General features: G+C 46.3%; 1 protein-coding gene and 1 long non-coding RNA gene across 4 annotated transcripts in view; one reads left to right on the forward strand and one right to left on the reverse strand.

Moving 5' to 3' along the window:
- Positions 1 to 16,948, reverse strand: part of NTN1 (netrin 1) — a 475,394-nt gene that overhangs the window by 228,164 nt on the left and 230,282 nt on the right. The window lies entirely within an intron of this gene.
- Positions 2,558 to 16,948, forward strand: part of LOC135057955 (uncharacterized) — a 44,039-nt gene continuing 29,648 nt past the window's right edge. Inside the window, exons 1-2 of the long non-coding RNA XR_010244489.1 lie at positions 2,558 to 2,818; positions 11,205 to 11,257. This is a non-coding gene — a long non-coding RNA (uncharacterized LOC135057955). The remainder of the gene's footprint in view (positions 2,819 to 11,204; positions 11,258 to 16,948) is intronic.

A 16,948-nucleotide genomic window follows, 5' to 3' on the forward strand; every position in this document is an offset into this window, starting at 1 on the left:
TCCAGGCTGAGGCGATCGCTGGTCGCAGTATAACACCAGTATGTGTGTATATACTTTTTATGATATTTTCCAGCCTCCTGTCAGCTGGCTCCTTGAGGACGGCCCTATCTATAGACGGTACCGCCACTTGTTTTGATAAGCGTGTGAGCGCCTTATCCACCCTAAGGGGTGTTTCCCAACGCGCCCTAACTTCTGGCGGGAAAGGGTATACCGCCAATAATTTTCTATCGGGGGGAACCCACGCATCATCACACACTTCATTTAATTTATCTGATTCAGGAAAAACTACGGTAGTTTTTTCACATCCCACATAATACCCTCCTTTGTGGTACTTGTAGTATCAGAAATATGTAACACCTCCTTCATTGCCCTTAACGTGTGGCCCTAATAAGGAATACGTTTGTTTATTCACCGTCGACACTGGATTCAGTGTCCGTGTCTGTGTCGACCGACTAAACGGGCGTTTTAAAAACCCCTGACGGTGTTTTTGAGACGTCTGGACAGGTACTAATTGTTTGTCGGCCGTCTCATGTCGTCAACCGACCTTGCAGCGTGTTGACATTTTCACGTAATTCCCTAAATAAGCCATCCATTCCGGTGTCGACTCCCTAGAGAGTGACATCACCATTACAGGCAATTGCTCCGCCTCCTCACCAACATCGTCCTCATACATGTCGACACACACGTACCGACACACAGCACACACACAGGGAATGCTCTGATAGAGGACAGGACCCACTAGCCCTTTGGAGAGACAGAGGGAGAGTTTGCCAGCACACACCAAAAACGCTATAATTATATAGGGACAACCTTATATAAGTGTTTTCCCTTATAGCATCTTTTTTATATATTTCTAACGCCAAATTAGTGCCCCCCCTCTCTGTTTTAACCCTGTTTCTGTAGTGCAGTGCAGGGGAGAGCCTGGGAGCCTTCCCTCCAGCCTTTCTGTGAGGGAAAATGGCGCTGTGTGCTGAGGAGATAGGCCCCGCCCCTTTTTCGGCGGCCTCGTCTCCCGCTCTTTAACGGATTCTGGCAGGGGTTAAATATCTCCATATAGCCCCCGGAGGCTATATGTGAGGTATTTTTTGCCAAAAATAGGTTTACATTTGCCTCCCAGGGCGCCCCCCTCCCAGCGCCCTGCACCCTCAGTGACTGCCGTGTGAAGTGTGCTGAGAGGAAATGGCGCACAGCTGCAGTGCTGTGCGCTACCTTAAGAAGACTGAGGAGTCTTCTGCCGCCGATTCTGGACCTTCTTCTCGTTTCAGCATCTGCAAGGGGGCCGGCGGCGAGGCTCCGGTGACCATCCAGGCTGTACCTGTGATCGTCCCTCTGGAGCTAATGTCCAGTAGCCAAAGAAGCCAATCCATCCTGCACGCAGGTGAGTTCACTTCTTCTCCCCTAAGTCCCTCGTTGCAGTGATCCTGTTGCCAGCAGGACTCACTGTAAAATAAAAAACCTAAGCTAAACTTTTCTAAGCAGCTCTTTAGGAGAGCCACCTAGATTGCACCCTTCTCGGCCGGGCACAAAAATCTAACTGAGGCTTGGAGGAGGGTCATAGGGTGAGGAGCCAGTGCACACCACCTGATCCTAAAGCTTTACTTTTTGTGCCCTGTCTCCTGCGGAGCCGCTATTCCCCATGGTCCTTTCAGGAACCCCAGCATCCACTAGGACGATAGAGAAATAATTTTGTGACTAGAAAATATCACTTTGGGCCTGATTTATAGATGGATGAAATGCCGATTTTGTATGCAGTGGAGCAATTGTTGTAATCCCATCCGCTCAGTCTGCCAGCATGCATTGTCACAGGGTTAAGGCCAGTACTCACTGGCCGATGTCAGAGAGATGTGTGCTGAGCGAACCGCTCAGCACACATCTCTCCCGGCGCTCAGCACAGCGCGATCTGTGCTGAGCGTGCGGGGGGAGACGGGGGGGCCGCTCACTTCACCCAGCGGGTGAAGTGAGCGACCCGCTAGATTGGCCTGCTTGCAGGCCAATCTAGCAGCAGCGATAGCGATGCGCGGGGCTGCGCATCGCTATCGCTGAGGGGGCTACACACGGAGCGATCGTGCTTAAAATCTAAGCAATCTAGTCAGATTGCTTAGATTTTAAGCAGCGATCGCTCCGTGAGTACCCCCCTTTACTCTGAAGGTTCATTATCCACTGATGTGCATCTGATGGTTGATTCCTCATACACAAGCAGTGAATCTGCAGCTCCATCAGTGAGCTTCTCAATACAAATCCCAGCAGCTGCCACATTTGCATATATGCAACAGATTTCGTACAAATTTGCAGTTGCAAAGGCATTTGAGTCCATCTCTGAACCAGTCCTTATATTCCTCAATTCGTTGATATAGTTTGTGGAGGAAAATTCAAGGCTGCGCAAAAGTCAGAAGGATGCCATTGGGAATAAAGATATTTTGTGGCTTCTGTACTGTCACCAGCAATGAACTGGGGCTGAATTCAGCCCTGGCAATCGTGTGCGCTAGTGACGGGGGCGTGCTGCAAGTCAAGGGGGCGTGGACTCGCGGCACGCCCCCATTTCCATGGAGATGGGCAGGGGGGCGGGGGAGCTTCTACAGCTCTCAGAAAGGAAGCACCGGCCCACCAGCCCATCTGGCATTTGCCAGAAGTGCCAGATGGGCAGTCCGGCACTGACTGTCACCCACCTTCCCTGCATGCAGGTCTACAAGAACCTTATCATTACTGCTAAAGGTTCAATCAGCAGGAGGCATCCCTTATACTATAGTGGCCAGATCTGAGTTCTAAAGCATTTATGTTTGTTAAGAAATCCATTTTCTTAGTACAAACTTTTTAAAAGGTATGAGTCATAAATTGCCAATAGATCCTATTGGATGCCTTCTCGGCATCAAGAGAGAATTACAACCAGAGTCTTCCTGGTATTATATGAGGAACAAAAGCCCTATTCGTCTCCAGCTGGTGTCCGAGGATTCAGATTGTTATTCAGAAATGAGATGGGACTCATATTCAAAAAATTATTAATTACCACTAATTAGTCAGTGGGTGGGAAAGCTTTGGGAGATTAGTTCTGGTAAGGAAATGTATTATTAGCTCTTCTGTTGAGAGTAATGTATCACCTATGTATTTTGGGATAAATTATAATATCATTGCAGTCATTGTGGAATTCATCACATACTGTAAAGACTTGAGGTTCTAGGTGAGATTCTATGTGGGGTTTTACTAAACAAAGGTTATGTTGGGAATTTCTGGGCCTCAATCTTGTGACTATGATTTATCGGTTTTGTCCCACCTGATTGGAGAAGCTTTGCTTTAGCTATCTATGCTTACCTGCAATTTGCTCAGAAACAATTACATTTAATTGTAACACTCTTACTGCCTGGGATTGCTAATTGGGAACAACACTTCCTGTGACATAGCTACCATTAATGCACCTATTGTTTTAGTTACAATGTACAGGGTTCCAATGGGCACCAGGAACATTTTGGATTCTGGCACAGTGTGGTAGATGGGTTACATCAATAACAGGACATCTAGAAATCCTGCTACCAACAGCAACATAATGAAGATGGCAATCACAGTGACCAACATTCGAATGGCATGGTCATGTTGTGCCGCAATAAATTGGCAGCATAAGACAGAAGGTGTATGAAAGTATTTCATTTTTGCACTGGGGCCCTAAGCATCTAAGTATGCCACTAATGCCCAACACTATAGCCATATAGTCTAACACTAATGCAGACATACCCTCACTATACTGTATCGATGTGAGAACACCTCATGTTACGCCTCATCCGTATTTGCATGTGCAGATTTATGGAGCATGCGCACTGTGAAACTGCGCACATGTTTTGCGTTCAACTCTCCGTCAGCCCGACTATGCATTGGGCAATTTGTAGGTGTGTAGACCTGGATTTGCTAAGCACTTCCAAATAATTTAAACAATTCATATTTTTTGTTCCTCCAAAGCTGCTTCCGGATCAGTCCCCTAGTGGAGCTGTCCCCGTCAGCACACAAGAGGTTAATGCCGTTGAACTGAGACGTAAACGGAAAGTGTTGCAGGATTAAAGGGGTTTCTTGCTGCTTTTGTCGCCAAATCAGTTTCTTTGTGCTTTCCCCCATCCTGAAGAAGATTGATAGGATACCTTTCTAAACACCTTTACAAATCCTGGTCTTATCAGCGGATCTGGGAAGGCTTTGAAATCCTTTGCACACATGCAGGCAAAGAAAACACTGCCTAGGGACGAAAAGAAAAGAAAAGATATGCAGCACTCACCACCCAAACACCTTTTCACTTCATTTTCTCACCCCTTCTCCCTTTCACTTAGCAGCAAGGGACCTATAGCCCCTCATTAACAGGGCAGCCCTATTTCCACACTTAAGCAGTCTCCTTTTTTTAAACAGGCCCATACATTCTGTCACTCAAGGCAAGCAGACTATAATCAGCACTTTATATTTCCTAAAAGAGATGAGAACAAACAGCCACTGGATCAAGCAGAATCATTTGGAAATGGAGGCCTATGCTAATTTGCCCCCTCTCCTTTCTGTATCTCTGCCCCCATTGAATTCCTAAACACTGAGCTGTGAAAAAAAAAAATCCTTAGCTGTTGCAAATCGAATTAGTGTCTGATTAATCTGCTCCCAGCTTTGGTAAAGCAGTGGGGTGTCTTTGGCAAACACAGTCTCCTCCATTCCCTGCCTCCCGCTCTTCACTGCACTAATTCCTCCCATCCCACAGTCCCCCCTTCTTGCCTAGCAGGATGCCCCATTCACACAGGCCGTTCACTGCAGGATGAATTTGTTAAACCGCTGCTGTGAAACGGTCTGTAAAACACTTTAATGAGCTGGAAGCCTTCTTGCCTGTGGTCATGGGGGGGGGGGGGGGGGGGGGGGGGGGGGGGGGGGGTTGTGTGTGTGTGTGTGTGTGTGTGTGTGTGTGTGTGTGTGTGTGTGTGTGTGTGTGTGTGTGTGTAGGGGGGGGGGGGGGTCATTTATGTATTAAAATTAACCCTTTTCAGTATAGTGATGTTAGTGATAGTACACATGATTAGCTAAAGCAGCACTGCTTAAGTGTTTACTTTAAGAGAGATGCATATATAAGTTTGTGCCTAAAGGGGGTACACACGGGGGAGATGTGTGCTGAGCGATCTAGAACAGACCGCTCAGCACACATCTCTCCCCCCGCTCAGCACACAGCGTTATGTGTGCTGAGTGAGGGGGGAGGGCGCTTGCTTCACACAGCGGTGAAATGAGCGATGTACTAGATTGTGGCCAATCTAGCACCGGCAATAGTGACACGCAGGGCCGTGCATTGCTATCGGGCATACACACGGAGAGATCCGTGCTTATTTTCTTCTAGTCAGATTGCTTAGAAATTAAGCATCCATCTCTCCATATGTACCCCACTTTAGGGCCCAAGACTACAAACACAAGTCACACAGTAGAGCAGCATAAGGCTTCTTGAAGGTGTTATAAATAAAGCTGTAAACAAACTTGCTGTTTTGTGACTGGATGAATCTTATTTTTGTGCAAATATGCAGATTAATGCATTAAGATAAGATTGGGTGGCTCAGGACATAGTTTGCCGAATGTGATTTTAAATCGCATTTAGGGCCTAATTCAGACCTGATCGCTAGGCTGCGTTTTCGTACAGCCTGCTATCAGGTCTGAACTGCTCATGCACCGCAATGCGTAGGCGCATAGGTACGCAGCAACGGGATGGTGAGAGAAAAGCGATCGCATGGGCGATCACAAGGTGACTGACAGGAAGAGGCCATTTGTGGGTGGCAACTGACCATTTTAAAGGAGTGTCCGGAAAAATGCAGGAGGGATCAGGCGTTTGAAGGGAGGGTTTCTGACGGCAGCTCCATCCCCGATCATCGCACTGGAAGAGTAAGTTCTGGGCTGTGCAGAGACTGCACAAACTTCTGTTTGTGCAGCTGTCCTGCACATGCGATCGCACCCCTGCGCAGCGATTTCCCCCTCCCCCTGTAGGCAGCGACTACCTGATCACAGGGATGCAAAAAACGCACCCTAGCGATCAGGTCTGAATTAGGCCCTTAAGGGGGGTACTCACGGAACAATATTCTAAGGAATCTGACTAGATTGCTTAGAATTTGAGCAGGATTTTTTTTGCAGTAGAACTACAGGTACCAGCTGGCCCGTTTCCCCCCCGCATGCTGATACTTGTGGTTCTCCAAGTACCGGCTTGCGGGGAGGCTTGCTGGGACTTGGAGTTCTTCTGCAAAAAACAATGGCCCTCATTCCGAGTTGTTCGCTCGGTATTTTTCATCGCATCGCAATGAAAATCCGCTTAGTACGCATGCGCAATGTTCGCACTGCGACTGCGCCAAGTAACTTTGCTATGTAGAAAGTATTTTTACTCACGGCTTTTTCATCGCTCCGGCGAACGTAATGTGATTGACAGGAAATGGGTGTTACTGGGCGGAAACACGGCGTTTTATGGGCGTGTGGCTGAAAACGCTACCGTTTCCGGAAAAAACGCAGGAGTGGCTGGAGAAACGGTGGGAGTGCCTGGGCGAACGCTGGGTGTGTTTGTGACGTCAACCAGGAACGACAAGCACTGAACTGATCGCACAGGCAGAGTAAGTCTGGAGCTACTCTGAAACTGCTAAGTAGTTAGTAATCGCAATATTGCGAATACATCGGTCGCAATTTTAAGAAGCTAAGATTCACTCCCAGTAGGCGGCGGCTTAGCGTGTGTAACTCTGCTAAATTCGCCTTGCGACCGATCAACTCGGAATGAGGGCCAATATTCTTACATTTTCAACAAGGCTATCAGCCTCCCATCCGCAGCCCTTGGATGGGGGGGGGGGGGGGGGGGAGGACAGCCTCGGGCTTCACCCCTGGCTATTGGGTGGCTGGAGGGGGGACCCCTTAATTGAAGGGGTCCCCACTCCTCCAGGGTACCCCGGCCAGGGGTGACTAGTTGGGTATTTAATGCCACGGCCGCAGGGTGCTGTATAAAAGTGACCCCCGGCTGTGGCATTATCTGTCCAGCTAGTGGAGCCCGGTGCTGGTACAAAAAATACGGGGGACCCCTACTCTTTTTGTCCCCCGTATTTTTTGCACCTGGACCAGGCGCAGAGCCCGGTGCTGGTTGTTAAAATACGGGGGATCCCCTGTCATTTGTTTTCCCGTATTTTGGCAACCAGGACCGGCTCAAAGAGCCCGAGGCTGGTTATGCTTAGGAGGGGGGACCCCACGCAATTTTTTTTTCGGGTTTATTACCGTTTTTTAAACATTTTTAAAAATCTAATAAAAATCCGTCAAATCGGCCGTTTTTCGACAGTGGGACTGTCAAATTCGTTTTTTATTGAATATGTCGAACTCCGGCACCCACCTGCCGGAATTCGACGGTCGAATTGTGTTGAATTTAAAAACGGGCGAAAAAGTGCCGCAATTCGCCCGGAATTGCATATACCTCTTTGTATTATATGCAAAAAAGATTTTGGGGGAAATGTAATAGGGTGTGAAAATCAGAAAGTGAGAGATTTTGGTAAGATCCCCCTGCTTTTTTAAAGTGTCAATCATTTACATGGCAAAACCAGGTTGATTTTGCAATGTAAACAATTGCCACTTTAAAAAAACAGGGAAATTTGACCAAAATCTCTCACTATCTGATTCTCACACTCTATTACATTTCCCCCTTTGTGTTAAGTGTCGGACAGAGGTGCATGTAGGGACTGATGCTTACGGGTGTGGCCAGCCTCCAGAGAGAACATGGACAGCCATCACAGATATATATATATATATATATATCTCAAGAGACCCAGGCTATGCGCTCCCCAATGGTTAGGCAAACATCTGTGATGGCTGGCCACGTTCTCTCTGGAGCCTGGCCACACCCGTAAGCATCAGCCCCTACATGCCTCTCTGTCCGACACTTAACACAAAGGGGGAAATGTAATAGGGTGTGAGAATCAGAAAGTGAGAGATTTTGGTAAAATTCTCCTGTTTTTTTAAAGTGGCAATTGTATATCTATCAAACTTTATACAGATGGCACCCAGGATACGTACTCCAGAGAGCAGTGTATTGTAATCAACATTTCAAAGTTTTAAAATTACACTTCATCGTCAATGAAAAACGTTGAAACATTGATTACAATATTCTGCTGTCTGGAGTATGTATCCCGGGTGCCACATGTATAAAGTTTGAAATATTGGACCTCTGCATGGGGTAACCTAAGGAAGGCATCGGCAAAGGACAAGGTATCAAACAATAGGAGTGCTGTATCTAGCTATAGATGCACAGTATAATATATATTTTTTTATTTATTTATTAAAAACGTCTAGTGCATCCATGGTAATGTACCAGATTAATAACAGCAATGCATAGTTATCGACATTCAGGGACAGCCAGGTCGGTAAAATAGGGGGCATAGCCTCGTCGTGGGTGGGCGATACGGGGGCATGGATGCACGGTCACGTCATCATGGGCTCCCCCCCCCCCCCCCCCCGCTATTCAATGTCCAGGTTACCGGCACGGAATAGTGGAGGAGGGGGGAACTATGAGGACGCAATTTAGAGTCATCTGCCTCTTTGGATCGCCCACTTTGAAGGACAGCTGAGTTTGGTGCGGGGAGCTGCGAGGGGGGGCAAGGCGACTCCGGGAGACTTGCCTGCTATTCCTGGAGGAGGAGGAGGGCAGGGGCGCCAACCGAATTTCGGGGGACTCCTCTGTGATCCAGGAGGTAGGCAAGTATGCAGCTATGCACTGTAGAAAATACACAATATTTCTGTGCACTATAAGGTAACATATGTATAATGGATAATTTATATTCACAGTATGGAACCTGATCCCTAGAGGAGGAAGTGGGCCCCCCGCAGTGGGACCCACCGTGTGTTAACTCTACCTCTGTGGGCCAGTCTGACCCTGCTAGTGTTGCAAGACCTAATATCTAATAAGTGTTATTGGTTAGAGAGAGTGTGTGTAGAGGGTACAGGGGGTTGTTAGGTCTTTGCAGAACCTCCCTTCATGTGCACACAAGGTCTTGATTTCAGTAGGTACTTGAAGGTGGTGGAAATTTGGCCTCAAGCTATCCTTTTAGTGGGAAACTTGTTGCACCCTTCCAGGTGAATTTTATACTGAATAAGCATTTTAGGTCACAAATCTAAAAATATTATCAAAATATTTAAATTTGACACATGCAGAAATGACATTCCCAATGTCCCCTTCTTAGCAGTGGCGTAACTAGAAATTTTTCTCCCCCAAGCCAAAAAAATTCTCTGGCGCCCCCACCCCCTATAATTGTCACTAGTAAAGGGATAAACCGTCGCAAAAGGGGTGTGGCTTTGTTGAAATGGGCATGGCTTCGCATAAAGGGGCGTGGCATTGCAGGAAAAGAGTACCTTATACCCCAGTTTTGCAACCTGCACGCCCAGACGTTGGCCACCACAGAAAAAAAAAAAACAGATTCATGCCCCTACATTATTTGTCATTTTCCCTCCTTATAGTAATGCCCAGTATACATTATGCCACATACTGCAATGGCCCTTAGACATTATGCCACACACACTAATGCACATGACACAATATGCACACACCATAATGCCCTCGACACATTATGCCACACACCGTAATGCCTGTGACACATTATGACAGGAATCGCAATGCCCGTTATACATCATAGCACATACAATGCCTGTGACACATTATGACACACACCGTAATGACCCTGAGACATTATACCACATACCACAATGCCCGTGATATAGTATACCACACACCGTAATGCCTGACACTTTATGACACACACTGCAATGTCCGTGATACATTATGCCACACACTGCATGACCCTGAGACATTATACCACATACCACAATGCCCGTGATATAGTATGCCACACACCGTAATGCCTGCGACACATTATGACACACACTGCAATGTCCGTGATACATTATGCCACACACCGCAATCTCTATTATACATTAAGTCCTACAGTAAGGCTTCTAATTACTTTTAAATTACCTGCTCGTTGCCAGGGGTTTCATGCTCTTGGTTCCATGCACGGTGCCAGGGGTTTTCATGCTCAGGGTGTCATGCTCGTTGCCAGGGGTTTCATGCACTGGGTGTCATGCTAGTTGCCAGGGGGTTCATGCACTGGGTGTCATGCTCGTTGCTAGGGGGTAATGCTTGTTGCTAGGGCTGTGCTCCCAGTGCCACATATGCCCCCAGTGCCAGATATTCCCCCACAGTGCCAGGTACACACATGCCCCCAATGCCAAATATGCCCCCCCCCCCCGCCCCCCCCAAAGTGCCAGGTACACATATACCCCACATATACCCCCCAGTGTCACATATGCCCCCTCAGTGCCACATATGCCCCCCCAAGTGCCAAATATGCTCCCCCTCCCCCAGTGCCAAATATGCTCCCCCAGGTACAGCTCACCCCGCTGTTTTGTGAAGGAGAGACCCCCTTTTCATTTGAAAAAACTGACTTAGATTCAAGATGGACGATTTCAAGATGGAGCCCATGTTCGGTACATACCCTAAAAGATAGCCCACCTCACCCATACCTTACTGGGGTATTCAGTTTTCCCATTTCTCGCACAGTTTTGAAACAAAAGGGTGTACTGAGACTTTTGAATCACCCTGTAGTGAAGGCCTTATTTAGAATTAATTTCAAAATTGAGGCTGTTACATACATGGAAAAATGTATCCATCCATGTATACAGCACTCATGGACATTATCGTGCATATCATTTATACAGTAGTTGCTTTCTCTGTCGTTAAGTCCAGGAGACTCCCGGACTATTGGGATACCTTTCAGACTCCTGGAAGGGAGGTTGACTCAGTGGCCAAAAAGAGGGGCATGAACATGCATCACAGCTTGCCTCACTGTGGTATATGCTGGACTTGTTTCCTTGTTATCTGTGTTATGGTTTAAAAACGGATTATGACTGTTGTTTTTTTGTGTATGGACTTGACTTGTATTTTGTTTATTGCCTCTGTTGTTGCCGATTTTGATTGTCTTGGTCCCTGCTGTTCATAAATGTCATCATACGCATTGCCCTATTTATTACATATCATGGAGGGGTGATACATCATTGCATTGATTTTTTTACGGAGCTCAACATTTTTCTTACTTACAGATGAAATTATTATTATTATTATTATTCATTCCCCCCCCCCCCAGTCAATATTTAGCTAAGGTTGGCTACCTTTTTGTCAAATTCTGATTTGGAGTTCTTTGTCATTACTATAGTTTTGGACTTGCAGACCCCAAAAGAAACAGTGACACCTGCAGGCACTGAGAAGGTAATGCACAATATAAATAAAAAAGGAAGAAAGTGACATTGGATTTTGTGATAAAAAGCTTTACCCAACTGGTAAATGTCAGTATCCCTATATAATTTACGTTGGTCACCTCGAACATAATACTGTACATAGAGCTCTGTGTATGTACAAAAATACTCTATTATTCTGAGCTTGTTTGTTTTGGTTATGACACTTTTGTTTTACTTACAACTCTGCTAATGGGCAATTACTGCACGTTTAAAAGTGGGACTCCACAAAATATGTCATCCACAACTAACAATGGGTCTAGGGGCCAATTCAGTAAGGTTAGCAAATTCTGCTAATCAGCAGAATTTGCCAACCATTAGCACGCATGTTGGGGGCCGCCTAGCGCTGGGCAAGGCCGCCCAGCATGCTGACCGGCGCCTCCCCCCCTGCTTCAAGCAGAAATTGCAAACAGCACGCAATTTCTGCTTGTTAGCAGAAATTAAGGATGACTCCTGCCGGCGCAGCTTAGCTGCGGCCGCAGCAGTCCCGGCGTCATTTTTGCTGTCGCAGCGGCTGCATGTGACGTGACGCAGCCACTGCGGCCGCACCCCCGACACCCCCCCATTCACGCGTACCAGCCCACCGTTTGTCCTGTCATGCCCCCGCAACGCTTCGTTTCCACCCAGAAAACGGACGTTGCCGCCCCCCTCCCACCGCTACCCGCCTCTGCCTGATTGACCGGCAGAGGCGATCGTATTTTCTGCGCCCCCCCGCAGAAAATGCGGGCACATGCGCAGAAGGGCCTGCTGCACATGCGCCCGCGGCCCCTCAGTAAAAATTCTGTACGAATCACTACTTGCAATTCATACTGAATTTGCCCCCTAATTCAGATCTGATCGCAACAGCAAATTTGTTAGCTAATGGGCATTACCATGTGCACTGCAGGTGCGGTAGATGTAACATGTGCAGAGAGAGTTGGGTAGGGTAAATACTGGCTGCTTTATTTTTACACTGCAATTTAAATTTCAGTTTGAACACACCACACCCAAATCTAACTCTCTGCACATGTTATATCTGCCCCCCCTGCAGTGCACATGGTTTTGCCCATTAGCTACCAAATTTGCTGCTGTGATCAGGTCTGAATTAGGCCCAATGTCGCCACACTCACCCAGACCCATCATTACTTTTCAACTCTTCTCAATATAATTCTTGTTATAATTATTTTGTTATTTGCACGTCCCTTCCCTTTATATACCCTGATTCATTTATATAAAAAATTCTAATAAAAGAGAATTGAAAAAAAAAAAAAAGCCATCCATCCTATAACATATAACCCCCCTCATGTGGCATATAGAGGCTGCGGCTGTTAGCATGGGAGAACTCAGTGTCCATCCATAGCTGTACTGCAGAGCTCTATGGAAACATTATGGGTTTGATTCAATTAGTCACATGGTGGTCCGCCCATGAGTAAGCGTAGCTGTATGCTGCACTTACGGTAGCTCTGAACTTGCGACTTTTTACTAAAGCTGCATACATGAAAATGCATGTCCAGGCCGCAAGTTCAGCTGCCACTCTGGCATTTCCATGTCGTTGCTGCAGCAACTCGCCTCCCAACCCCACCCTGACTAACTGAATTGACCCCTTAGTACAGATTTGCAGTACAATCGAAAACAATCATGTGCTAGCCACCTTCAGATAACAGAGGACAATAGACCCCATTTACCATATGCAATGGTCATACTCACTAAGGACAAGGAAGGAGATATTGGGCTGCATTTTATTTAGGTTGACATTTTAATTTCCTTACTGTTACATGTCATTATCTTTGTGTTTTTCCTGCACCTACATGAGTAAAACTTCAACAAGAAGCCTTCACACTGGAATGGCCATGATATACCGGCAGCCCATCTGCCAGTATACCGGCAGTGAGTCCCCTCGTGGGCACTCTTCGCTCGCCATGCTTCGGGCCCAGTAGTGAGCTACGCTCGCAACAGGTTCTACTCACACTCTGTTGGTGGCGTGGACCCACCAACTGGGGGTCAGCATTCCAACCGCCGACAATATGTAGACTGTCGGGCCTCCTGTACGCCGGGATCCCGACAGCCGGCATTATAACTTCATCCCCTTACCACCAACCCATGTACACATCCTGTCCTACAAAACAACCAGTAATTTCTGCAGATTTTGCACATAGTAGGTCACAACATTGACCCTACTATGCAGCACAAGCCACCCATCGCATTTCATTGTGCTCATTCATGCACAGTTATGCAGAAAAAGCCGTTTACGATATAACAATGACACTTGTTTAAAGGCTAATGTCAGCACTATCAAATGTCATATATTTCTTTGCAAAGACTTATTTACTGGAATTCCCGGTTTTTCACAGGTTTGTTTTCCAGAACTAGTCAGACGCGTCCACGGCAGAATCCAGTGGACTGAACATAAAAAGTCCAAACATATTCACTTAGCAACTATACATTATTTGGTCTTTCCATACAGCAATTCTTAGTCATGAGGGTGGCAGAGAAAGGGTTACTCGGCATGGGGTCATTTTCACAGCCCTTTCTTTGTCTCTATAGACATCAGGCAGCACTACAATTTTAATTAATTGCCTTCCCTCTGAATCAAGGACATGAAGTGTGGGCAGGCATTGGTTCTGCCTATTACTCCACCGCTGAGAAGCGGAGGAGGGATAGCATTATACACAGAGAGCTGAACAAGACCCACCTCCCATTTACACTGAGGCCTGTTACTGAAACAAATGCCTCATTGGGGGGTTTATAATCTGTATTTTACACTTTCTTTTCCTAATTAGTCCTTCTTGTAATAAGGATTCTACAAAGGAACTGGCTCTAGATCCATTGCATGAGAACGAATAAGGTAAAGGACGAGGAAAACAATGAGAAATTTGGGTGTCATGCTACCAGATTTGCCACTTAAATGTTCTAATTTAATTAGTCTCGAATAGGCACTTTCATGCTTAAGAAAATAGAAAAATATATCCAATAAAACATTAAGAGCCTTTTTCGTTTTATTGCCATATAAATGCCCATTAAAAAAAAAAAATGCATAAAGACCACCTGTTGCTGGACCATTACCCATGGGAATGTGGGCTATGAAATCAGTAGAAACGGGGGATATCACTGATGTACTTTAGAGGCAGCCATTCTGAGTGCTGAGGCAACTGTCATGAGAATGCAGCCTATCAATACATTAGGGACCAGTGACATCACTGAGGCACAAAGCTCTGCTGCTTCTTAGTTGGTACACTGAATATTCAATGATATCATTGGTTCCTGATGAATTGATAGACTGAATTAAAAAGAATATTGGCTCAATGACTAAAACCGACACAGTCCCAGCTTTCAAATAATTGTTCGAGAAAATGTCCCTATTTTTCAACAATGATCAAAGGGCCAACAAAAAATGATGATAAGCATTCTGTTGTTAGTCTAAGCTCTTTATAACTTAATAATTATTGAGGAGTTGTTAAAATGCGAAAACCAAGGTATAATCAATTCAGCTAACTTGGTATTATGAGAATGAAATTGCCTGAATAACCCATGAACTGTATCTGCAGCAAATTGTTCCTGGCATCTTATTAGTAAATAAAAATATTAGCACAGGTTCACCACACTCTCTGGTGCTAAATACTCAAAGAAGAAAATAATAAACAAATGATTACATATCCCACAAACAGATAAGTATATGAAATAGAACAGTCCAGACACAAACTCATGACCTCATAGCTCATGACAGGTCACTGCAGCACCTGATAAACTGACACAAAAATATTTGCTCCAATTTCTTATTTTTACCTTTTATAAATTGTAATTCTGTAAGCCAGTTACTGCATTCTTTTTTTAAGCAAATTTATTTTTATAGATATTTATATATTTTTAAAAAAAGAAAACCACAACTACCACTGTTCCAGACCAACTTAGCATCTAAGGGGGTATTCAATTAGTGCCGTTTTTTCAACCAGTTGAAAAAATTGCACTTTTTGCCCGTTTTTAGGTCGAATTTATATTAGACCTATTCAATGCCCGTGCCATTATTTTGACTGGTCGAAAAATCCGGCACTGGCGAAAACCATGTGCATTGGCGAATTCGCCGCCGATACACATGTTTTGGCATATTTGCGTGTGTTTTCGCCCATTTTTGGCACAATTTTCGCCCATGCAGATTTTGAAAAAAAAAAGTGAAACTACATGGGCGAAAATGGATTAAAATACGGGTGAAGATGCCCGCAATTGAATACTCTGTGTCGAATTAGTGCCGTTTTGCACTTAATTGAATACCCCCCTAAGTGAAGTAGATCTATAATGCATACACGACGGATGGCGGCTGTCTTCCCGGCCAACTTGGTCAGCAGCAGTCTCCTTTCTCTCTCCCTCCCTGATGTACAGCGGCCAAAAGATGTGCCACAACAGTATTATTGGGCACGTGTGCCTGCACAATCAGTTGTATGTTTTTCTGCTTCTCCTACCATAACACCATATACTGTACAATTGGTGTTACACTTTGGAGAAAAGTTTGGTGAAGAGAAAAGGTTTCTCTTCTCCATAAATCATACTTGCCTACCCTCACAGAATGACCAGGAGGCTCACGATCATCAGGTGGTGCACTCAGCCCCTCGGAAAGGCAGAAAACTCTCCCCCATTACCCTCCAGCTGCTTGTACCCCCTCCTTTCCTCGGCTGCCTATAAGAGCCACAAGTGGGCGGTCTGAGACGACCTGATGACGCAATTCTTGATGAATCGTGTCATCATAGCCCTGCCCCCGCTATACAATGGCTGTTTTCTCTGGCTGGGTCCACAGGATTATCCACAGGATAACATTGGGATATGGGTGAGCGACAGCGGAAATGGCATCAACACGGTCACGAGCTTTCTGGCCTCCCAGGATGCATCGGGGCTTCCCCATATAGTCCCGCCCACTGACTCACTCAAATCAGTTTTTTGCTTGGTGCGGCAGGAAGCCGGGCCATGGTCACAGGGCTGCTGTGAATAAAGCAGCCTGAAGCTTTTATTATGTTATTTTTATAGACTTACTATGTTTTCGGAGCGACTTTTCTTAACAGCGTCTTAAACGCATACTGGAAAGAGTCGCTAAAACAACTCCCCACCGGGTCGCAACATCGCTTACCTTCGCGGTACAGTGCTGTCTCGACGGGCGTCTGTGTCGGATGTTCTCGCAGGTCCAGCAGACGTAACCAGGCTGTGGCCGGAGCATGGGGGGACGGTAAGTCTATGGATTTCCTCTTACTAGAGGGGTCCGGACACAGCTACACTATATTGATGGAGACTACAAACAGTGTTTTGATGCGCCGAACATCTCGAGTGCGACAGCGCTACGCTCTAGGGATCATAGGTGCCAGGACTAGGTAGAGGCCGCGATCCTTGGAGTTTAAGTCAACAGGGGGATTCAGACGCTCTCCTGGCCGCCCCTCCTCTGAGTTCATGACCAGTTTCCGCGTGTCTCCCGTCCATGAACTGAATGACCTCACTTCCGTCTCAGACGCAACCACGAGGGTACTCGGTCGCAGCTTAGATGCTGCGATTGTGTACACTAGAGATCCCGCCTAGACGGAGTCGCAGGCCTTAGCATCTGCATACACGTGGAAATCGCTGAGCATCCGTGTCCTTCTGTGAGCGTCTGTGTCCATTATCAGTTACCAGGAGCGGTAGTGTACATCAGTAGCGTCTGAATCCACTCAGC

The sequence above is a fragment of the Pseudophryne corroboree genome, chromosome 3 (genome assembly GCF_028390025.1).
Source record: "Pseudophryne corroboree isolate aPseCor3 chromosome 3, aPseCor3.hap2, whole genome shotgun sequence".
NCBI lineage: Eukaryota > Metazoa > Chordata > Amphibia > Anura > Myobatrachidae > Pseudophryne > Pseudophryne corroboree.